Source organism: Euprymna scolopes, chromosome 16, assembly GCF_053919585.1.
Source record: "Euprymna scolopes isolate OS-2025 chromosome 16, ASM5391958v1, whole genome shotgun sequence".
NCBI lineage: Eukaryota > Metazoa > Mollusca > Cephalopoda > Sepiida > Sepiolidae > Euprymna > Euprymna scolopes.
Window position 1 is genome coordinate 122799412 of NC_136497.1, and position 25000 is coordinate 122824411.

The 25000-nt window shown below is 34.1% G+C and overlaps 1 protein-coding gene and 1 non-coding gene across 51 annotated transcripts in view; both read left to right on the forward strand.

The window, feature by feature from the left end:
• The window catches only part of LOC145296067 (tyrosine-protein phosphatase Lar-like), a 1305806-nt gene that overhangs the window by 1047303 nt on the left and 233503 nt on the right, over window positions 1–25000 (forward strand). The window lies entirely within an intron of this gene.
• On the forward strand, window positions 24213–24285 carry Trnah-aug (transfer RNA histidin (anticodon AUG)). The gene has a single exon. It is a non-coding gene; the product is annotated as a tRNA-His (tRNA).

Consider the following 25000-nt stretch of genomic DNA (forward strand, 5'->3'; position numbering starts at 1 on the left):
TGCATCAAAAAAAGTAATTAAAAAGTTTAGCATATTGATGAATATATATTTTTGAGATGAGGATTGATAATTGTTTGTGTTATTGGACTGTTATTCTCATCTTGGTTGTTCTTTTCACAACGTTTCGGGCGAATAACCTCCAACCATCTTCAGGTGTATTCATACTGGGTGTTATTGGTGAATGGTGAAAAAGGTTTGGTTTTTTGCTTTCATAACGAACGTAGCTGTTAGAAATGGTAAACGCAAGAACGCCAAGTCTATTTATTATTATTTTTTTTTTTTTTAATAAATCCGGATTCATTCCTTTTTTTTTATATGATGAATATATATTTTTAAGATGAGGATTGGTAATTATTTTTTGCATTATTTGGAATATTATTCTCATATAAAAAAAACAAAATAGACTTGGCGCTATTTGCGTTTTCAATTTCTAAAAGATATGTTCGTTGGGAAAGCAAAAAAAAACAAAAATTTTTTTCACTATTCACTAATAACATCCATCGGGACAAGATCAAAGTGTAGTATCTGTTCTTCAGATGCTGCACTTCAATTTCTTGTTCTCTGTCAGTGGAGGAGAAGTCCTTCACGACTGAGACAATTTTTATTTTTGTTCCTTTTCTCCACGTTAAAAAACGACCCTGGTGTCTAACTCTGTCCCGTGGGGAGGCATTGTAAATAGGAACATCCAGTGTGAATACACCTGAAGATGATCGGAGGTTACATCGGCCGAAACGTTGTGGAAAATATAACCAAGATGAGAATACTAGTTCAAATAATACAAAACTAGTTATGCATACTGCTTTTAAATCCGCGAAACAGTGTTTCATGGTAAATTTCTGAAATAACATTAGAACTTGTATTATTTGTATTATTCACCCGACTACTGTTCTCATCTTCAGTGTGATTTTCACAACGTTTCGGTCGATGTAACCTCCGACCTTCTTCAGGTGTATCTTGTCGAACTCGGGAATGCTTCTGTCGAACTCGGGAATTTGGACAGATTTCGAGCAGAACCCTTTATTTCCTTCATAGGGGTAGCATGCTCTTGTTCCGTCAGCCATGACTGGATAGAGGATCTAAGTAATTCGCAAATGTAATGTTTCTTTCGGTTACCCGCACTAAGAATTGAACCTTCATCCTTCAGGAGAATATCACTTTTGCAATTGATTTTTACCTAATACTGTAACCACTGCGCCACAGGTCCTTCCCGAGTTCAACAGAAACATTCCCCAGTTCGACAAGATAAACCTGAAGAAGGTCGGAGGTTACATCGACTGAAACGTTGTGAAAATGACAATCAAGATGAGAACAGTAGTCCGATGAATAATAATATAAATAGCCAATCCTCATCTCAAAAATTCAGAAACGTAACATTAGAACTATTATAAAACTCATCAGCGATTGTAGGAAGTTTGACTTGCTGGCAAAAAAATTTTCCAACGAAGAGCAAATCTTTTTAATTTTTAATATTTATTTATTTTTATACGGTTTTAAAAACTTCCAAGAACATTCGTACTGAAATACAATTTTCACCATTAGAATGTCAACCACTGGGGTCCCAGTCTAGGTTTTAAATCTTATTACATCTAGCCACGCTGATGAGCCGTAAAGGCAACGAAACGCGTGTCTGTGAATAACTAATATAAGAAATCGGAACAACATCGATTACCTCGGTTTAAAATAGTCGCAAGGAGGCAGCCGTAAACAGACTGAAGAGAGTCCGGTAAAGGAGACTGTTTATAGGTTCTCCTTTGTTGGGATTTGAAACCGACGGTACTGATGTTGTTCTGATTTTCTGTCATATATCTTAATTTTAATCTTTGAAAGGGCATATAAAAGCGGTGAAAAACTGTTCTGACGGGGGGGGGTAGAGGTGAGGGGGGATTAATGTTACCTATTTGTTCTGGGACTAGTATTCTGCTAGATTTATATATGTTCGAGATGACGTGTAATCTGAGTAGCAAATTGCTTTCTTTGGCTTAAAAGGAAATAGATATCTCTTCTCTCTTTTTTTAAATTTTTATTTTTAAGAAACTAATTTCAGTATTAAAAGTAAATTCGTCCGTTTTTCCTCCTTTTTTTCTTTCTTCAAAATATCATTAAAAAAACCCAACCACACTTTTTTTTTTGTATTAAATGTTATTTCAAACAAAACAAATACTTTGTTTTTGCATAAATGGAATCAAAACTGCCAGAGTCTAGTTCATTGTTGAGATTGCTTGTTCCATGTTGATTGAGGTATATCTCTGGACCTGTGAAGTTCTAGGAGGTCCACCCTCCCAGGCGTTACCTTCTCCTTTTGAGAAGTTGGGATTTAATTGTTTCTTTCTTTATTTTATTTTTTTTTTTCGTCTCGGTCTAGAATTTTACAAATTATCATTGAAAAAATATATTTTTAACTTATAAGCATTCATTAGATTTAAAAGTATATTTAATGATATATGTCAATTTTTCAAAAAGATCTTTAAAAAATAGTTTTTAGTTTATTGCTAATCGCCTGAGCTACCCCTACCAGAGAATGCTTCAGGGCTGTCCAGGCATTTTTTTGTTTTTTGCAGTCCAGAATGCTCTTCCTCTGAGCACTGGCTTTTTAAATCCCAGTTTCCAACCCTTGTGTCACATCCCCTCGGTTTGTGAGGGAGATAAATAACTTAAGTGTTCCCATAAATTTCTAAAGAATTCTATTGAGCTGTTTTTTACCAGTATTTTGTTTAATGTTCTATTTTTGAGCGATTATCGAGATTCCAAAGATGTGACCCTCTAATGTCGGCCATTTTTTCTCGTTCCGACATAACGTGCAACACTACTTGTTTTTAGAACTGAATACATGCTTTAAAATAAGTTATCCTGCTAGGTAGAAGTGTAAGTTAACTTGCCTTTGGTAACGTTTATGTTATCTATTTGTTTGTTAGGGTTTTTTTTTATCACTTTTTAAACTAAAGAACATTAATACTTCATAGCAGTAATCTAAGTTGGTTGGTTGACTCTTTCTTTTAAAATATAATTTACTTTAAAATAATCCAGGTAAATCTCTGTGTTTAAGGAGGAGGGAGGGGGACGAATGGGAGAAGAAGGAGGAGGAGGAGGAGGAGGAGCCTTTGGTCATAAAAGCCTGGCCTATAAAACTTTCCATAAGCAGAGAGAAAATCTGATGCCATCTTGCAAACTGAACCCGTTCATAATGAGGCTTTCTTGTATCTGGCCTAGACATTGGATGGGATGAGAATGGTTGACCACTGCTTGTTTCAGCTGTACTGCTACTATAAATCCTTAGGTGAAAGTAACTTGGTGGAAATGAACCAACTATTTTTCTAGTCCGGGGAAATTACATGGAAGTCTACTATAGAAGCGTTCTGTATTCTAATTCATTTTCAACATGGTTTCTAGATTCACAAAGACTCTTTTTTTTTTTAAGTTTTATTTCCTCCTGCCATATTATTGCTTTATTTTCAATTTTAATTATTTTAAACAGATTTTCAAACTCCTATTGATTAGAATTGTTGGCATTTTTTCACCATTTAATTTAATAAATTGGTGCAAAAATAATGTTTTTTATCAGATATATAAAAAAAAAAACGATATTATTTTTGCACTAACCCAATATTACAATTTATTACTTTATTACAACTTATTAATTTATCACAAATTTGGCTTGAAAGGAAATAGAGATCTCTAAACTATTAACTTTTTATCTTGTTCAATGTTTAGACATTATTTCGAATTTAATTATTTCATTCTTTTTTCTTTTTTTTTTTTTATACTAGCAGTTCAGCCCGGCTTTGTTCGGGCCCATGTACTGTTCATAACTTGCCCTACGTGTGAATACACGTTATGTAAGATTTCAAATGTTTAGACCAAAATTTGTCCGAGTAATTTCGCGATTGCAGATGTCAATTTTTGTTAACTTTGACCCCAATTTTGACCCCTTAACATGTATTATTTTGGTCTCAAATCAAAATAAAAAGTTTTACCCATGTCCAAGTTACCTACATCTAAAATTTCAAGTGTTTAAACCCAAAATTGGCAGAGTAGTTTGGTAGAGTTTTTAAAGGTTAAATCGTTGAACTTTGACCCCTTGACAAGCAAATTTTTGGCTGAAAACCGATTAAAAAGATTTTCCCAAATCTCAATACTCCTTATGTCAAATCTCGAGTTTCTTAGACCGAAAATTGACAGACTTATTTGGTAGGGACAGACAGACAGACATTTTCACGTTTATAGATATATAGATTTTCGCATCAGGCAAGAAATTTACAAATTAAAAAAAAAAAATTATAAATTTATAAAAAAATGAAACCTTTTTTAAAAACAAATGAACTTAATATTTCTTATGCACAATAGACTAGTATTTTAAATTCTTTAACCATTAATGTTTATTCTTCAGCCATTAAAAATTTTATTTAAATTTCTTCAGCCATTAAAAAATGTAATGCAAAGTTAAAAAAATTTATTCAGTCCTCGCTAAAGAATTTAAATTTATTCAGTCATTAAAAATTACATTTCTTTCTTTTTCTTTTCTTATTTATTACTTTTCTCAATAATAGTTTTAGACATCTTAATAAATATATTTATTACTTATATTACCGGTTAGCACCTTAAGTTTATCTTTTAACGAAAATAATTTATTAAAAAGTTTTCACTAGTAATGACTTCATTAAAATTTAATGGCCTATTTTTTTTTTCTTTATTACTTGTTTAAAAAATGTACGCACATCAGCAGTTACAGATATGAAAATCAGAACCGTGTAGAAAATTACTGTGCATATTATGATATCCAACTATAAAACATTACATATTTTTCTTATTATTTGGATTACTGTGCTCATCTTGGTTATTATTTTTCACAACGTTTTGGCCGGTGTAAATCCTCTTTTGCTTCAAGTGCACCTTTTTTTAAAATCTTTATCTGTATTTAGTTTTCTCCCACTGCAAGAACTCTGACACTAGAGTCGGAAAGTGGGATTGAGAAGTCGGCGCCCCCGAGGAGGGGCACTCTGACCGGCAAAAAACAAGTGCCTGGGCAGCCCCGTCGGTATTCCCCAGTGAGGGCGCCGCGGGCGATTAGCAATAAACTAACTCCTTTCTCAAAGGGAGAAGGCAAAGCCTGAGAGGGTGGACCTCCTAGAACTGCCCAGAACTTAACACCCACCGCAAAATCAACAGGGGCCAGGTCATTACAGGAATGGTCTAATCTCTGCTGATTTTGGGGGCCCGGGATAAAATTCAAGTCAAACACAGGAATCTATATGTAATTTTCTAACTGAACCCTTCATTTTATCAGGATGGGGTGGGTAGATAATTTGTGTTCTGTTAGTCACGATTGGTTAGAAATCTAATATATAAAAGGCTATATGTCTGTCTGTCTGTGTCCATATTTTCAAACTCTATCTCCTCTGAAACTAAAAGTCACAGAGCAGCATTAGGGGCCTCAAATGATTGGATTTTTTTACAGGCTGTTCTTTTATGAGTCTTTAGCTGGTTAAAATAGTTTTTAAGGGGTCAAAAATGGGTTAAAATTGAAAAAATCATTATACATTCATCTTAGTTTATTTTTAATTTTTAATCAGTTCATATGCGTGTCACACTAGTACAGTGGTAACGTCACCAGCTTTGAATGCTGCAGTTTTTCTTTTGGTTTCGTTTCTAGCTGATGGCACCCAAATACTTTTTTTGTTTTACTTTTGAAATCACGGCTCTATAATAACATATAGAAAATCTGGACCAATTAAAACATCATTTTTAAGCGTGTTTAACACCCATGCAAAGCCGAGCGCCTCCCTCCCCCATCGCTAATTTTTCAAAAAAAAATTCTGAGTACTGTAGTAAAGATTGAACCTTCAACTTTCAGAAGACTGTCACTTAGAATTGGCTGTTTATCAACACATTTATCCGTTGTGCCACGTCAATCCTCATCTAAAAAATTAAAAAAACTTAATTTCATATATAGCTTAAACAAAATGTGGTCATATCTTTGAAGATGTTTGCTAATATCTGAAAATATAAAGCACTAATGTAATTTTCAAACCGACATTCAAATAAAAAAAAAAAACAATGATATTAAGTAAAAAAATAAATATTTATTACAAAGGGATCACATTTGCCATAAGACCTTATCTTGCCTTGACAGAGTTCAGGACTTCGTAGCTTAGTGGGGGATGCCCGTTTCTCTTCCCTGCAACCTCTTTCTCATAGAAGAGACGTTGCGAGCCTGTCTCTGTTTTATCGTTATTTTCATGGCAAGTGCTCGTCTGAGCTCCAACCTATTTTCCCCCCTCACCAAACATTCATGAGAAACACTCGTTTGGCTGAAACCACTATCAATAATTTCCCCCACTCTTTATCTGTGCCTAAATCTAAACATAAATTCCATGAACAAAGTTTCTTTCTTAGAACTGCACACCTGTAGAACTCTCTTCCGTTTATCTGCTTTTCAGCTGACTACAATATGGTCGTCTTCAAGTCCAATGTAAACAAGTTCTTTATGAGCCGTTCCCCTTAAGTAATCCAATATACCAAATTTACACTTCTAACGATTACTATGATATTGTCCCTTTTGACCAATGTATACTTATTAAACCTTATCCTCGAGTGGCCTCTGGGCCTTGATAAGTGGTGATTCCCTTGTAAAAAAAAATTTTTTTTTAACTTTAAAAAAATTAAAGCAATTGTTGAAAACAACTGCTCTTTGGGTTATACAAACTACTATTCTCAGCTTGGGTTTCATGAATATGGACTCCGACCTTCTTCAAGTGCATCTTTTCCAAACTTGTGAATCTTCATATTATTTGGATTCATCGGACTACTGTTCTCATCTTGAGTGTGATTCTCACAACGTTTCGGTCGATGCAACCTCCGACCTTGTTCAGGTGTATCTTGTCGAACGTTTACAGAATTTTGAGCCATGGAGGTAGATTGCTCTCATTCCATCAGTCAGGTAGAAGTTTTGGTTACTATGTCAGTCTTAGTAATTTATCAGTTGTAGTAAGGATTGAACCATCTACCTACATTAAATTCTTACTCAGAACTGATTATTAATCAATGCCTTTAATCGTTGTACCACCCTGGATCTATGCAGACAATTCTAGTATGAATTTTGGGAACTTTAAAACCATTTTTGTCCAGATGGGTAGTATTACTACTTATTAATCTATCTCTCTCTCTCGCTCTCTATTTTTACATAAACATTTAAGGTATTGCTACACAATCATGAGTATGTTTCAGTCCACTAGTTATAAGTAACTGGAAGCATCGTCAGTAGACGTTGCTTTTACAAAATTTCAGTCCTTCTAGACTTCTAGAGAAGCAAACCGGTTTTATTTGGATCAACAATTGTCTTCAGAAAAAAAAAATTTGTGAAGATGTTTCTAATGAGAACCTTTTCTGAAATTATCTTTATTTAAATATATATTTTTTAAAAAAGAATACGTAAGCACATGTGTGTGTTTGTGTATATAGATGTATCTATTTCTCAAAGTTCCAAAGATCAAGTTTTCTCAGTTGGTAATTTATTGCTTTTTCAAAGGTAACCATTATAATATTGTTTCGTTCTTAACTAACAAGTCGGCAAAATTATGTCTTTGTTACATTTTTATTTACTCACTCATCAAATATTCACCTTAAAAAAAAAAACAACTTTAAGGACTTTGGAACTTTGAGAATTATTATATTGCAATATATATGCTCTGGAATCAAAAAAAGACATTAACTGAGCTTGGACTTTTTCAAAATTTTTATAGGAATTTTTTGTAAATATAAAAAACTTTTTACATATGAAAATTTTATTTTATCCACTATGATTGATATATACAAACTGAATAACGTTCCAGTAAGTGATCAACACACACAAACACACACACACACACATATATATATATATATATATATATATATATATATATATATATATATATATATATATATATATATATAAGCACTTAATAAGAATAAATGTTTAATTTCAACTATATCTCACATGATTTCTGTTGCCGGGGTTCGAATCCCTGCACTGATGATTACCGAAAAGATGAAACACTAATGTCTGTAGGTATTCAATAATTATTATAGTAAATAATAATTATATATATATATATATATATATATATATATATATATATATAATTTTGAGGGAATTAGACCTAGAGTCTAAAAGGCAGAGTTTATTTTAATGTACTAGTAAATGCATTAATACTATTAAAAGAAAACAGTGCTCGTTCTATTGTAGATATATAATAAGCTCAATAGGTATAGATATCCTAGAGCTATTTTAATATTGAGTAAAATGATTGATAATTTGGAATAAAATACCAGTCGCAAAAGGAAAACAAAGTCAATTTTGTTTGCTTTCCCTTTGAAACTGATTTTTAATTCAAAATCATGAATTATTTTACTCAATATGTATATATATATATATATATATATATATATTTTATTTTTTAATTGTGAAAATAACCACCAAGATGAGAATAGTAGTCCGAATAATACAAATTATTAATCCTCATCTCAGGAATTCCTAAAAATCTCTTTGGCTTTGATAGTATGAATCCATACTGTATGTTCAAACTTGTCCGCAAATAATATTTTATTTACAAAATGTCAGGATTGGGATAATTAAAATAGAGCTTTTTTTAACAACGTGTTTTTTTTTGTGTTGTACATTTTATTCACAATATCCATAAAAATCATTTCATTAAAGTTCTGACGAATTCGATCATTTATTCCTACACAAAATTATTTTATAAAAATAAATACGCATCTAGATTTTTCAGTATCCATTTTATAGATTATAGTGTATGTTATGCATTCTGGATTTAAAAAAATCAAATTTTAGTGCTTTAACTAGTTCTACTTTTTTGCTGATAAATGTCAAAAAAGAAGGTTAGGCTTCTAACATCTTCCCCATTTTCTTTCTCTCTCTCTCTCTCTCTCTCTCTCTCTCTCTATATATATATATATATATATATATATATATATATATATATATATATATAAAGAGACAAAGCCCCCCCCCTCAAACTATAAATCTTTGTCTATTTCTATCATTTCCATGTCTTTCCTAACCCTAACCTTAACCCTAATTCTAACCTTAACCTAACTTTAACCCTCACCCTAACCCTAACTCTAACCCTAATTCTAACCCTAACCCTAACTTTAACCCTAACCCTAACTTTAACCCTAATCCTAACCTTAACCCAACACTAACTTTAACCCTAACCCTAACCTTAACCTTAACTCTAACCCTAACCCTAACCTATAGATTCTTGTCTCCATCCACCATGTCAATGTTAGTATTATCTGTTTCCATGCCGATCCCTGTATATGTTTTAGTGTTTTTGTCTAATCAGTGTTTCCTTTTGTCCTAATGGCCGGAATATTGACCTTTCGGCACTGTCAACATAACTAAACCATCAGCATATTTGTGTTCTGTTTACCTCGTTCTTATCTGATAGTCAATTTATATGAAACATGTATTTTTTGTACTCGTGAACCACTGCTTATCAAGGCCCAAATGCCGCTCAAGGATAAGGTTTAATAAGTTTGTCCGATAAACGGTGCAGCAACACTGAGAAGATTAGAGACGTTGGTTGAGACTGGGCAGAATTTGATAATTTAAGAGGAAGGTGCAACAAGAATTTGTTTACATTGGACTTGAAAACGACTATGTTGATGAGTTTATAAAAAAATGAAATCAGGGAAGTATATGGAAATGAGTGCAGAATAAGAGGCGTTATTAAAAGAATGCTTGAGAGTTCCTGGGTTAGGATTAGTAAATGTAGAACAGTTTTGCTTATTATACTCATATTCTAATCGGATGTGCTCTGACGAACTTGTAGCACTTTTGCCCCCTCAATGTAAATACCCTGACTAATCCGACAAACAGCAAAAACCCACCCCTACACTGTAGAGATCCATAGATGCCGGAACGCCTTCTACTCTAATAGCTTTTTCTCTCAAACTGCTAGACTTTGGAATTCCCTTCTGGTTTGCTGCTTCCCTGACTGTACAGACATGTAAAAGTTTAAATGTAACTAGCCTGGGTGCCCGGTGTTGCCCGGGTGTTTGGAGGTGTGTGTTGAGCAAGAAAAAAAAAAAGTTATAGTAGGAAGGCAGGCTCGAACTCGTAACGCGAAGGCGGAAAAGAAAGTGGAGGTGTGTGTAAGGGTGTTGGTTGAGCAAAAAATAAAAGGAAAATTGTGAGCGCAAAAAAAAAAAAAAAAAAAAATAGGAGTAGTGAGCAGGCTCGAACCCGTATCACAGCAGAGGAAAAAGAGGTGGAAAAAAAAAACTGTCTTACTGATGTGCCCACTGTGGTTGTGACGTCACGGGCGGTCGAAATAACACCTTTTATGCGACGTCATGGAAGCGAGGGTTGAATGAATTGCAAAAATTCTAAGCGAAAAAAGCGACCCCTCCCTGTAGAAAAGTGTTCAGTTGAGGATGAAGGAATTAATGTTTTCGGCCAATTTTTCGATATTTGTCATCCGAAGGGTCGAGCTTCAAAATGATACTGATCTCGTGAAAATCCGTCGCCTCTGTTGAAAGTTTTAGGCAGACATACAAACATACAAACATACATATATTTAAACAGATTTTTTATCCTTTATATTATAGACTAGCAGGGGTACCCCGCGTTGCCCGGGTGTTTCGAGGTGTGTGTGCTCTTAAATAAAAAAGAAACCGGGGGGGGGGATCGAATATGAAGCCCTGAGGCGAAGTTGGAAAATAAAATGTGAAAAAAACATGAACCGTTCGGCCAACCAGAATGAGTTACTGAAAGATGTTTGAATTTATTTAAGTAAGAAGCAAATTGACAGGTGCCCGCACGGAAGCTGTAGAGTGTTACGACGACGACGATGTAAGCAATAGCTATTCAGCAAATGAGGTCAATGACCAGGTTTGTTTGTTATAAGCGAAGTAAAAAAAGAAAACATAAAAATGAACGTTAAAACTTAAGCGGGGGGGGGGGTAATCAAAACATCGAAAAAAAACACAAAAAAACTAACGTAAGGCAAACGAACAATGTTAAATGTAAAAATTGAAAAAATAAAACAGAAAAACAAACGTTAAAACCCCCCAAAAAAACATGTGAAAAATGGCTTAAATAAGCCTGTTTCGATATTAAAATTTAAAAAATCGGTGGGTACAAAGTAAAAAAAACAAACAAAAAAACAAACGTTACGTAAAAAATGGCTTAAATAACACTGGTTCAATATTTAAATTCAAAAAATCAAAAAAAAAAAAAGACATCTCACACCACGATTCGAACCCAAAACGTTTAGATAACGAACCAACGCGCTAACCAACTGAGCTAACGTGACGTACATGAAATTAATCAGTTCTTCAACTATTTAAAGTTTATCAGGTCATGACGTCATCTGACGCATGCGTAGAATCGGTCGTCGTCACGAGGAAGCGATTTTTGTTGACCCCCCCCCTCCTGTCGAAAATTGTCGATTTCGAAGTGAAAAAATTAACGTTTTTGGCCAATTTTTCGATATTTTTCGAGCGAAGGATGGAGCTTCAATATGATACCAAGTTTGTTAATTTTTGTTCTGTCTGTCGAAAGTTTTTAGCGGACATACATACACACATACATACACACATTTTCGCTTTTATATATATAGACTAACGGGGGTGCCTGTCGTTGCTTGCGTGTTTGTCAGTGTGTGTGTGTAGGGAAAAAAAGTGGAGGAAAAACAATGTTAGTAAGCAGGTAGGCTTGAACTCGAAGGCGAAAAAAGGTGAAAGAAAATGTGACATCTTTCCGCGGTGCTAAGAGCGCAGAGGAAGTGAGAATGGTTGAAATTAAACGATTAAAAAGTTAAGTGAATGAGTTCACACAGGTGCATAGAAATCAAGCACTTAACTTTGGCTTCAAGCCAGTTAAGCTTTACGCTTTCTGCGTATTTGTTTGTTTCGCCAAGATGTTGGGGAAAAGCATTTCCCACAAAAATGGGAGTATCCAAATGAATACCAATTGTCTGATATAAAGAGTTTTCACCGCATTGATCAAAGCTGGTTGCTTTCTGGACGTCCCTGGCAAGAGTGCCAGGGAAAGACGTTTTCTTCGATTACTTTCGTTTTATTTATACGAAAAAGCCAAACAAACAGGCGGGACCGCAGGATAACATGAATTCTATAAAATAAAAGTTGCTCAAATAAAAGCTAGAGACGACGTCCTTTTGTAAATCAGAGATATTATAATCACGGGAGTATATAAAAAGTTCTAAGAAATAGAGTGGGGGAAATTATTGATAGTGTTTTCAGCTAGACGAGTGTTTTTCATGAAAGTTTGGCGAAGGGGGATAATAGGTTGGATTTCAGACGAGCACTTGCCATGAAAATAACAATAAAGCAGAGACAGGCTTGCAAGTCTCTTCTGTGAGAAAGAGGTTGCAGGGTAGAGAAACGGGCATCCCCCACTAGGCTACAAAGTCTATTTTGAACTCTATCAAGGCAGGATAAGATCTTTCTAGCAGCTCCTGCCCAAATGTGGTAACAGTACTCCATCCTTGGACGTACCTGGCTCTTATATAGGTAGAAAATTGCATCAGTGTCTACTATGAATTCGGGTTCTTTTCAGTAGGCATTCATGTTTTCAGATTTGTGCAATGACGTGAGTATTCTTATGACAGTTTTCTGAGTCTTACTACTTCCATGCTGGCTCATGACAAATTGGAAGCAAGTGTGTGTTTCGCTATCACTAAAAGATTGCCATACAGGGTCAATGAATTTTATCTGCTTTTAGTTTTTTAGCAGAACCCCCCCTCCTCATCCCCCCTTCATAGATGCATTGCTTTTACAAGGACTGAAGAACTCCATCTACCCACTCTATATGGTAACTCTCTAGAACATCTACTTCATTTATTTTTCTATATGCTTCAGGTATTGCAAACATACTCTGTGCATCACTCACATTAATTTATATGAGACCTTAATCACCTTTACCGCCAAATTGTACTTTCAAGTCATCTTTCAAAAAAAAAAAACACCTGTATAGGAAATATTTCTTACTCTTCAAAGTACAGGTCTACGCATGGTTCAACAAGTGAATGGGGAGTTTATGTTCGTTCGTCAGCAGCACGCTAACTTTCGTCACATGGTTTAAAAATTTATTTATTGCATAAAAAAATTCTGGCGATAAGGGGTTAAGGATGTGGTGAAAATTATCGGAATCAAAAAGGTTCATAGGATTCGCAAGTGAGGAGGAGCATTGCTTATGCGAGATGCACAGAGAAATCTTATTTGCATGAAAGAATACAGCTAATATATAAGCCAGCAACTAACAATAGCTACTGGCTAGCGTTTCTTTTTGATTATCGTGCAGGGACCGAGACATCCTCCCTGTTGAACGTTCTTGTTCCAGTTGACTGACTTGTTGCACACATGGCTGATTTCACACCAGATTTCCTGATGGTCTGTTCATGGGGTCAAAATCATCCAGGTCCCAGGCTGCAATGGCGTCTTCAATGACATTAACTAAGTCTTCTTGTGGGGGACAACCACCGATGGATAGTTTCAGATCGTTGAATCTGCCTTTTTATGGAGTTTTATTTCTCTAATTATGCACTCAATGTCTCAGATAGATTTCCAGCTGGGTCTGTTCATGGGGTCAGAATTATCCCGGCCCAAGGCAGTTATGACATTGCACCAAGTCTTCTTGGGCCTGCCAGATTGGCAGCGACCATCCACGGATAGTTCCAGAGTATGCATGATAGCTCAGTCAGATTGTTAAACATGCTCATATCGTCGCCATCCTCCCTCTCTCTCTAATTATATACCAAGTCTAGACAACAGTTGCTCGGATGGGATGGATCTGATATACCCAGGTTAGACATTGCAAATTTTTCTGATCATATTCCTGTTGTTGCGTTGAATGCAAAACATGTCACCTTTTGTTATTGGCCGCATCACACTCCTGTAGAGCGTATCAATGAGGTGATCCTGGATATAACCTTAAACTATATCCGACGGTGAAGCCCCATCTTGTGGGCTTTGGGGAGTGTGGAGCCACCCTTTAATTGCGATTGCTCCTAGGTCCACTTTGACCCGGAGTGGTAGTACCTGTTAGGGTCCCATCTATGGGTTAAATATAAACCGACGTGAAAAAAACAAAACAAATATACTCTATTACAAAAATTTTTCTTCAAAATAACTAGATTCGGCATTAAATAACCTGAAAAGGGTTGATATGCCGTAAAACAACCAAACCAAACCAATCAATGCAGACACAGGCATTGTATGCCATAATTTGTCAGGTTCAGGTGTCTGGTTGTTAGGATTGGAACAGCTCATTGGACATGTTCCAGGATGACTTAACACAAGTGATTGAAGTTAGGGAGCAGCTACTAGATGCAAATGAATGTTAACCAAAGGCAAGATAAGTTAGTCTTCTACCTACTTGGATAAAGTTTTTTTTTTTATATTTTAACATATTTTAAAGACGGCTTTTTTTTTTATTCAAAACAAACTCTGTTCAGTTAGAACATAATAATAACATGACTGTCTGCACAAGGACCCTTCATAATCGCTCAAAAATTAAAAATTAAACAAAATATTGATAGAAACAAAAAAAAACAAGAACAAAGTGATATATGATGTAGGCTTTCATGCGATTCATTATAAAATTTCCTTTGTGAAAAATATCTTTATTGCTCATCCTTCAATCACGATGCAAAAACGTGTTTTCTTTCTCTCTCCATATATTTAGCATTTTCTCTCTCCATATATTTAGCATTTTCTCTCTCCATATATTTAGCATTTTCTCTCTCCATATATTTAGCATTTTCTCTCTCCATATATTTAGCATTTTCTCTCTCCATATATTTAGCATTTTCTCTCTCCATATATTTAGCATTTTCTCTCTCCATATATTTAGCATTTTCTCTCTCCATATATTTAGCATTTTCTCTCTCCATATATTTAGCATTTTCTCTCTCCATATATTTAGCATTTTCTCTCTCCATATATTTAGCATTTTCTCTCTCCATATATTTAGCATTTTCTCTCTCCATATATTTAGCATTTTCTCTCTCCATATATTTAGCATTTTCTCTCTCCATATATTTAGCATTTTCTCTCTCCATATATTTAGCATTTTCTCTCTCCATATATTTAGCATTTTCTCTCTCCATATATTTAGCATTTTCTCTCTCCATATATTTAGCATTTTCTCTCTCCATATATTTAGCATTTTCTCTCTCCATATATTTAGCATTTTCTCTCTCCATATATTTAGCATTTTCTCTCTCCATATATTTAGCATTTTCTCTCTCCATATATTTAGCATTTTCTCTCTCCATATATTTAGCATTTTCTCTCTCCATATATTTAGCATCAGATGGAATTTCCATAGATAAAATTTTTGATTTTATAAGAACTTCCCATATGTGAAAAACATTACTGCAGGATTGCATCCCAGTTGATTACTGAAGCATCATCATCATCAATGTCAACAAATTCTTGTCATGGGTCAACCCATAAACAATCGAATGTAGTTCATACCATCAGTCAATATTAGTACTCTCATCTTTCAACCATTCCCGTTTTATTAACTTTTATTCTCGAGTGTTTCTTTTTTGTCTTCATAATGTGATGACTCTTAAAAACGTTTTTCAAATTATTTTTATGATTTTATTCTGAACACTAGGAGGTGCTTGCCTGGTAATAAAATTAAAATACGCTTAAATATATTTTAATTCATGCAGATTTCATCTTTATTATCACAGAGCCAATTCTCTATTGAATATATATATATATATATACATAGTACTGATTTCAAAAGTTTCAAAAAAAAAAAAAAAGACTTGGATACATTCAGCTAGAATCGAAACCAAAACATTTAGCACTCCAGCTACCTTTGCTACCATTTGAGCTATCAACAAATAGATAAGAAAGATTTCAAATTAAATCACTTCAAGCTATGAATGAATTTGCGCATGTGCAAAATTAATAGAAATATGTTCGCAAGTTGGAATGAAAATTTTGCATTTCAACTTGCGAACATACTTCTGTACGCATTATTCATCCAAACAAAGATTTTACTCGTTATAAACCATCTTAGGTCTTTTATTACTATTTCTGATTAATTTCAGTGTTATGTGACCACAGTAGCTTAAAAGTTTGTCAGTTGAATATTTACACACAGACATACACATAGATATAGCTACTGTTTTATTTAGCAGGACTAGTGAAAATTTCACAGTGGCATCTTTCTGGGCATTCTGTGGGCGTTCAGCATGAATGGAGACCCCACGATATTATTGTAGCCCTTTTGTTAAAACTGCAGAAGTATTTATTTAAGTAATCTGGTTAATGCAGTGTCAGAATATATCTGGTTATTACGGTTTATCTTCAATATCTTTATGAGTCTGTGATATATTTTCATTGTATGGATGCCACAATATCATTATACCATCTTTAGATAGAACAGATACTACCACTGAACCCTAGCCAGAAGACTAAGAAGGTATATTTTAGTTTCATGTACGGCCCAAAAGCAACATTTTTTTTTTTTTTTTTAATAAATAAAAAAAAAAATTTTTACATTGGGTTTTTGGAGATCTCATTTATTAAAAAGGGAGACAGAAGGTGATAACGTACTACAAATATTAAATTAGCGTATTTGTATACTAATAATTTAACGTTTCTAGTACGTTATCACCTTCTGTCCTCCTTTTTAATAAATAGGATCTCCCAATTGATTAGTTTATATTCTGGAAACCGTGACACAAGTACATACGTTGAAGGTACTAGGGCATTAATATATAGATTAGAGCAATTCAAGCTAGAGTTTGAACTGTTTATTAAATTGTTGAATAATCCTTGTTCCTGCAAATGAAACCCTGTCCGACTCTCATATTTGATACAAGACTCCTAATAACGTTAACATTTTATTATTAATTTGGCAAAAAAAAAACTCTTAAAATATATCATGTATATTGTTGTTGCTATTTACAATGCCTCCCCACGGGACAGACTTAGACAGCCGATTTTTAATGTGAGGAGTGAAGGGGAAAAGGGGACCAACTCCCCGGGGAGTAGGGGAGCTGGATAGTGACAATTGGTATAAAGGGTTGCCCCTACATTGACCAAGGTCTTATATGTGGGGTCGCCCCCACATATGGTCTTTGCTTGCAGTAGGTATTTATTTGCTCCCCCACCGAGCAAATTAGGCACAAGGCTAATTTTTAATGTGAGGAGTGAAGGGAGGGGGAAGGGAAAAAGGGGACCAGCTCCCGAGAGGTGGGAAATGGGAGCTGGTTAAAGGTCAGGTATGTGGGGTTGCCCCCACATCTGGTCTTTGCTTGCAATATCTGCCGGAACAGATTGGATTTATTTGCTTCCCCACTGAGCAAATTAGGCACAAGGCCGTTTTTTAATGTGGAGATAGGGGGAGGGGGAGGGAAAGGGGGTACCAGCTCCCGAGAGGTGGGAAATGGGAGCTGGATTAGTAACTGTTGGTATGAAGGATTGCCCCTTCAGTGACCAAGGTCAGATATGTGGGGTTACCCCCACATATGGTCTTTGCTAGTCATAGCTTGCAGCATCTGTTGGAACAGATACTACACTTTGTTTATTTATTTGCTTCACCACTGAGCAAATTAGGCACAAGGCCATTTTTTAATGTGGAGAGAGAGGGAGGGGGGAGGGAAAGGGGGATCCAGCTCCCGAGAGGTGGGAAATGGGAGCTGGATAGTAACTGTGGTCATAGGGTCATCCCTACCTTGACCAAGTTCAGATATGTGGGGTTACCCCCACATATGGTCTTTGCTAGTCATAGCTGGTCTTTGCTTGCAGCATCTACCGGAACAGATGGTATTTATTTGCTCCCCCACCGAGCAAATTAGGCACAAGGCCAATTTTTAATGTGAGGAGTGAAAGGAGGGGGAAGGGAAAAAGGGGACCAGCTCCCGAGAGGTGGGAAATGGGAGCTGGTTAATGGTCAGGCATGTGGGGTTGCCCCCACATCTGGTCTTTGCTAGTCATAGCTTGCAGCATCTGCCGGATAGATACTACACTTTGATCTTGTCCCGAAGTCCAAATAGTGTATATTGTTGTTACTTAATACACGTGGAAGGATATTCATCTCCAAACAAAACTGTGGTATTTTAAGGACTTAAAGTTCTTTCCTTTTGAAAATATGACTGTTTTAGTAGAGCTATTATTTAATGTAACAAAGTTTTATAACATTAATTAATAAAAAGAATGTAAAATTGTAACTTTTCTTAAAACAAAAACATTTGAGTAATTTTAAGGAAAAAAATAATTTTTTTTCAACTACTTCAGCAAAATAGAGTTACCTCTCTTAGAACAGCGAGCTAAGCTTCCGAATTATCTAAAAAGCCTACATGGAAAATAATATGACCTTCAGATTTTGCCTAATGTTGAAATCTGTGATTATCCAAAGTGTTTTATGGTCGATGGGTATTTCTTATTCTAATAATGTAGCTTATATTCTTATCTCTTAGTCCAACTGCTGGGCATTTATAGATATTGCTTTTTGTTTGACCCCCCCCCCCCCCGAAAAAAAAATGCAAGCGCTACTGATATTTTTAAGCACAATGTACAAAAAATCTAAGAAATGTTTAGTTTTATTAGTTTTATTATTATAGGTAATTATTAAGATTAACAGAGTTTTCTTTTTCTTTTATTATGAAAATAAATTTGCACCTGATTATTGAGATGAGCGATGCACACAGACAGACATTTACTTTTACTATACAAACTATTATTACTATTGCCTGACATCCTGCAAATAATGGGATATGCCAATGATGTAACTTAATATTTGTTACAATCGTCTGCTTATGCATTTTTATTATTATCAGTTATGATTATGATTAAGAGCAAGCCTCTCTTTTTGTTTTAGCTTATCAACCGAGCTGGACACATGTATTTCTATCTTTATTATATGAACTATTATTACTATCGTCTGGCATCTCCTGCAAATGATAAGATGTGCCAATGGTGTGATTTATTAATACAATAGTCCGTTTATTCCATCCTTATTATTATCGGTTAGTATTAAGATTACGAGCAAAGCTTTCTTTTCTTTACCCATGAAAATAAATTTGTGCATGTGATTGTTGAAACGAGCCGGACATACATACATGTACTTTTATTCTGGAAATTATTATAACTATTGCATGATATCCTGCAAATAATGGAATACAGTAGAATACGGCATTAAAAATTTAGTAACAAAATACAGTACAGTATATAATACACATGAATATAATCAAATAACATTATAAATAACACCGTAAGGTGGGACAAATACCGTAACCAGGGTCCGGAAAAACATCGTATTCCACATCGTAACCTGAAAAAAAAAAACGTATCCTAAGGTCACCATATCCCAGGGTTCTACTGTCTGCCAATGATATGACTTATTAATAATCATAATAATAGGTTGCTTATGCGTCTTTATTGTTATCAGTTAGCATTAAGATTAAGAGCAAAGCTCTCTCTTTTTTTTTTTTTGCTTATCAAACAAGCCGGACACAGACGTTTACTTTTATTACATAAACTATTTTTACTACCGTCTGGTATCTCCTGCGAATCATTGGAATGTTCCCATGATATAACTTACACTCATAGCAATAGGCCGCTTATGCATCTGAGCAAAAAATTCACTGTTCCTTCATGTTGGATGTAAAACAGAATTTACTGGGCGCAACGTAATTAGAACAAATTGCAATAATTGATTTAATTCAGCCTAATAAAAGAACTTTGATTTTTTTTTTCTTTTTTGCTTGTTGTACTAAAGCCGAGTATTCTAGTTGAGTAACGTTTTTATTTATCATTTGAAAGTGTTACAATCGTAGGAGAAAGATTATCTGATTAAATGAAGCGATTGTTAGAATTCCATGAAATTGACATTTACTTGTTTAAAATCAGAATGGGAAGAATAGTCATTTCATCTTCTTTCTCTTCGAAATAACTGAGTTAATAATCAGCCGCTTGGGAATCTTAACCAAATAATTTAAGTGGTTTTTGAAACAGAACGAGGAGGGGGGGGGAGAAGAAATTCCAGAAGGAAATTAAGTAATTAAACCTTTTTTTTTTTTCTATTTTAAACTTGAAATGTCAAACTTTTTATAAAAATAGTCTTTTATGAATGTATTGTACAGTTAAAAAACTATAATTTAGATTTTTTGATTAACTTCAGGTGCTATATTGAGAAAATCTTATAAATATTGAGAAATATTTCGGTCCTATATCGAGAAATCTTATAAATATTGAGATAAAATTAAAAAACAAAAAACAAACAAAGCTTCTTTCCCAGAACTATCCTTTTTGAAACACTGTTCCGCTGGCCTGCTTCCCTGTTGAATACAACATGGTAGTTCTTGTTAAGCCGTCTCCATAAATAATTAAATTCTACCCAATTTACGTCATTAGTGATTACTCCAATACCACCTTACATTCATTAACCCTTATCCTTGAGTGGCATTCGGGCCTTGATAAGCGGTGACTCCTGAGTAAAAATAAAAAATTGGTTATACTAAAAAAATAAATAAAACTTATAGTCTCTTAAAGTTTCTCCGCCTTTTTATCATCATTATCACCATCACCACTACCATCACCACCATCATCATCATCATCATCATCATCAAATTTGGTTTGATGTTCGTCTTACATGCCAGCATGAATGTGTTGGGCGGCTTCTAAACTAACCTGAATGGATAGATTAGTTTGAAATTCAATTTCTAAAAGCCACTCAATACATGCCAACGTGTAAAAACTGATATTAGACATGATGATGATGATGATGATGGTGATGAAAAATTATAGGAATTTTAAGAGACAATGATTATTTACCTTAATATAAAGGATTGTGAGACAATATCTTACCTTCCTATTCATACAACAATATTCAATATTCCATAATCAATAATTTATAATCTATAATCAATAATCTTTATTAAACCAAATTGATTCTCCATCTTTCATTTACATATCATCCAGCCTACATATGTCTCCTTGTCCTGTGTATATTCATACAAATATGTGTGTGCGTGTGATTGTTTTATGTATGTGTGGTTGTTTTATGCGTGTGTAATGTTAATAATGTTTGTGATTTCTGTTGTTTTTTTTCATTTTTAATTAAAATTGTCTAATAATGTTCATTTTCTTTTCTTTTAAGGAAATCGTCTAAAAGTAAAATGTCTATTTTTTTTCAAAGAAATTGTCTAAAAATGTCCGTTTTTTTTTTTAAAAGAAAGAAATTGTTCATTTATTTATTTTTTCTTTTTCCATTTTTTTTAAATTGTCCAAAAAATGTCTTTTTCAAGAAATCGTCCATAATCGTCCATTTATTTCCTTTTTTTTTTAAATTTTTTTTTCATTTTAAAAAAATCGTCCAAAAATGTCTATTTTATTTTTGTTTTAATAAATCGTCCAAAAATGTCTCTTGCACCCTTGTTTATTGTTTTCACCTGCTTGTCATTTGTAAATATTTTTATTTTTTGTTTTTTAATATTTGCAGTTGGCTCTATTTTTCTTTCTTTTTTATTTATTTTTTTTATTTTAAATTTGTGGGGTTCCCCCTTCCTTCACCTCCTAGTATGGCAAGTGTGGTGAGCAGAGGCCAAGTTTTATTTTATTTTATTTTTCAAAAAAAAAAAAAAAAAAAAAAAAAAAAGTTCAGATATCCAATCCCATCAGTGGAGGCAGATGTGGTGATATTTAAAAACAAATTACTATTTAAAAAAAAAAAATAAATAAAAATAAAAAAATAAATCAGTTATACCTATTATATCTCTAGAAAAAAAAAAGCAAACAAAAAACTATATTTACAAATACATATACAAAAACTAAATTAACTTTAATAGAATTGCCTACCTTCTAACCTATATATCTTCCTTTTCTTGTTTCCATTTTCGTTATCTTTTTAGGTGCTTGTGTAGAATAGTGGATTTTGAAACAAACGTATTTCAGGTGAAAACACTATTACGTACTTACATTATATGCCAAAATCAGTACAAATTTTAAAAATTATGAAAATTGATCCAGTAGAAAAATAAATACAAATAAAAATAGAATTTATTGAGTTTATCGATTTATAATGTTGTCATATAGTTTAATGAAGAAGAGTTCTGAAAATTCAGGGGAGGTAATTGCAATTGATTGTTTTAACAAAACAGGCTTATCTCTCTCATTTTTAATTAAAATCCGTGATTTCTAAAATGCAAAATGTTGGACCATTTTTGTGGAGGTCTTTTGGGTTTTTTTTTTTTTAACTAAATTTAACACTTTTTTTTTTTTACTGGACCATTATTCATAATTTTGAAAATTTTATATTAATTTCAATATCACACGTAAGTACATAATAATATTTTCACCTGAAATGCATTTGTTTCAAAATCCACTATTCTGCCCAAGCACCTCTTTTATTTTTAAACTTTTCTATCCAAACCCTTATACTGCTGCAAGAAGTATCGCATTGCTTAAATATAGGTTTTCTTGTTTCAGAATTTTTCAGATGTGGATTAATAATTTCTGTTTCAAAATGTTGGGAAAATAACAAACCAGATGATAATAGTGATCTGAAAAATTAAAATAATATCGGTTTTCTTGTTATTAGAAAATATAAGTTATTACAAAATATATAAGGTGTTTTTTATAAGGCCTGCTTTCAGTCGCGTAAGACAATGCATCCTCTTTATAAAGGTGTCTGTGCAAAGAGTCTATATACTGAAGCAAGGGTGGTAATTTATAAAGATCACGGGCATGAAAAATTTGTAGTTTTGCGTTGTTGTTTTCATTATATATTATTCATTTATATTATTACTAATAGGGAGACCCGACGTTGCCCGGAATTGAATAATGGTTAACGAATGTTTCACCCTCCCATATTTTTATTATCATCGAAATCAATAAAATTGCCTATTTTTCAATCAAATCGATTGTCTGCTCTAATTAGGGACCCACTGCAGTGCATCAGGAGAAAATTTCACATGCCGCCCCGCAGTCGTCCACAATACATTGTAGTGTAAATTGCATTGCAGAGAATCTTCTGTTGATTTTATAAAATGATTTTTATATATCGATACCTCCGTTCAGTCTCGAAAGACAAAGGATACCCCCTGTAGGGGCTGCTAAGGGTTGCGCAATTCCCAACCACACCTCCGCTTCTGAATCAACACTGTTTGAGTCCAGTGGCAAGGAAAAGTCCAGGACGACTGGAAACAATGCTGAAATAAGCGGAGAGCACATACAACACCTGGAAGTCCCAAATGGTCACCCATATAGTACTGACCAGGTTCAACATTGCTTAACTTTGGTGATCTGGTGTGTTAACGTGATTATGCCATATTTTATATATAATGGCTTGAATTAAAGTTTAAAATGTAAAAGTCAAATATCGTGCTTCGATTGTGTTCTAAACATAAGCATTCATTTTGAACACGCCCCTGTCATATCAAAGCACCTCCTGTGGATTTTGTATGCCTGGCCTTACTGGTTGTGCATTGATAATGGCTTGAATTCAAGTTTAGAATGAAAAAGTCAAGTTCAATTGTGCTTTAAACAGAAACAGTCATTTTGAATGCGCCTCTGTCATATCAAAGAACTTACTGTTAATTTTATATGTCACGCCTTTCGGCTTATGTGGTAATAAAACTTCTGAAATGCACTTGTGATGTTAGACGGTGTAAGGTGTTAACTTTGGTCAAAATCGCCTGTTCCTTCTTTCATCGGATTTTTTTACAATTATTGATTATTGATACTTATTGAAAACATTCCGATACAAAACCTATCTAAGAACACTGTCAGGCGCATAAAGTATGTTTTTGTGAAATTTCATACAAAGCGACCCAGCTGTTTCAGAGTCTCATAGGGACTGAACCCACACACACACACATACAAAGTTTCTTTTATGTAACAGTAGAGTAAATATATATTATCTATACTATTTATAAAATTCTAAATGTTTATTTATTTATTTATGTATGTGTGTGTATATACTAATAAAACTTTCAATCGGATGCACCGAATGGAAAAATTCTTTTTTTCCCTGAAAGATGTGAGTCCCTAGATTTTCCTTATCTATCTATGGTTCATAACGAACAACGCTGAGTCACACAAAAAACCCAAAATAAGAGTTTTCGAGCTGTTTCATGACTTTGTCGAAAAAGTTACCTGCCCATATCAAAGGAATTTAGCACTGTCTGTATACAATCACGGTAACATCTTTCGGCATACGGACAGGACTTGTGGCACAATGGATAACGCGTCTGACTATGGATCAGAAGATTCCAGGTTCGAATCCTGGCAAATTCGTAATAATTTTAACCATCATTTTATCCAACGTTTACTCATTATCCTTACCCTTAGGGTATTGATATACTTAACTGGCGTAAGTCAGGCCCGGGTCCTTTGGGGCCTGGGCAACAAGTGTCAAGCAAAGACCATATGTGGGGGCAACCCCACATATAAGACCTTGGTCAATGTAGGGGCAACCCTTCATACCAATTGTCACTATTCAGCTCCCCTACTCCCTGGGGAGTTGGTCCCCATTTCCCCTTCACTCCTCACATAAAAAATCGGCCTTGTGCCTAATTTGCTCAGTGGGGGAGCAAATAAATACCCTTACCCTTAGGGTATTTTTTTTTTTTTTTTTTTCAGCGATTTTGTTTTGTGCATAGGGGAATTTCCCATATGAGTTCACAGGGTAAGCGTTGATGGTAAGACGATATTGAGTGTACTTGATTTTGTGTTTGACTCGGCGTTGTGTGTGCCGATGCTGGCCATCCGCTAGTTAATAATAAATATTATCCAACAAGGAATCATTTCGAGTCAAAATTCAAGCTCTGTTGCTAGATAAGCGCAACATTAGACAATATTCGATGGCGATATTGTTTTCTATAAAAGTTTGTAAGACAATTCTGAAGCTTAACTTATTATTCTAAGGAAGGTAACTCTATTTTACTAAAGTAGTTGGAAAAAAATCATTTCTTCTTACAGTTACTCAAACGTTTTGTTAAAAAAATTACAA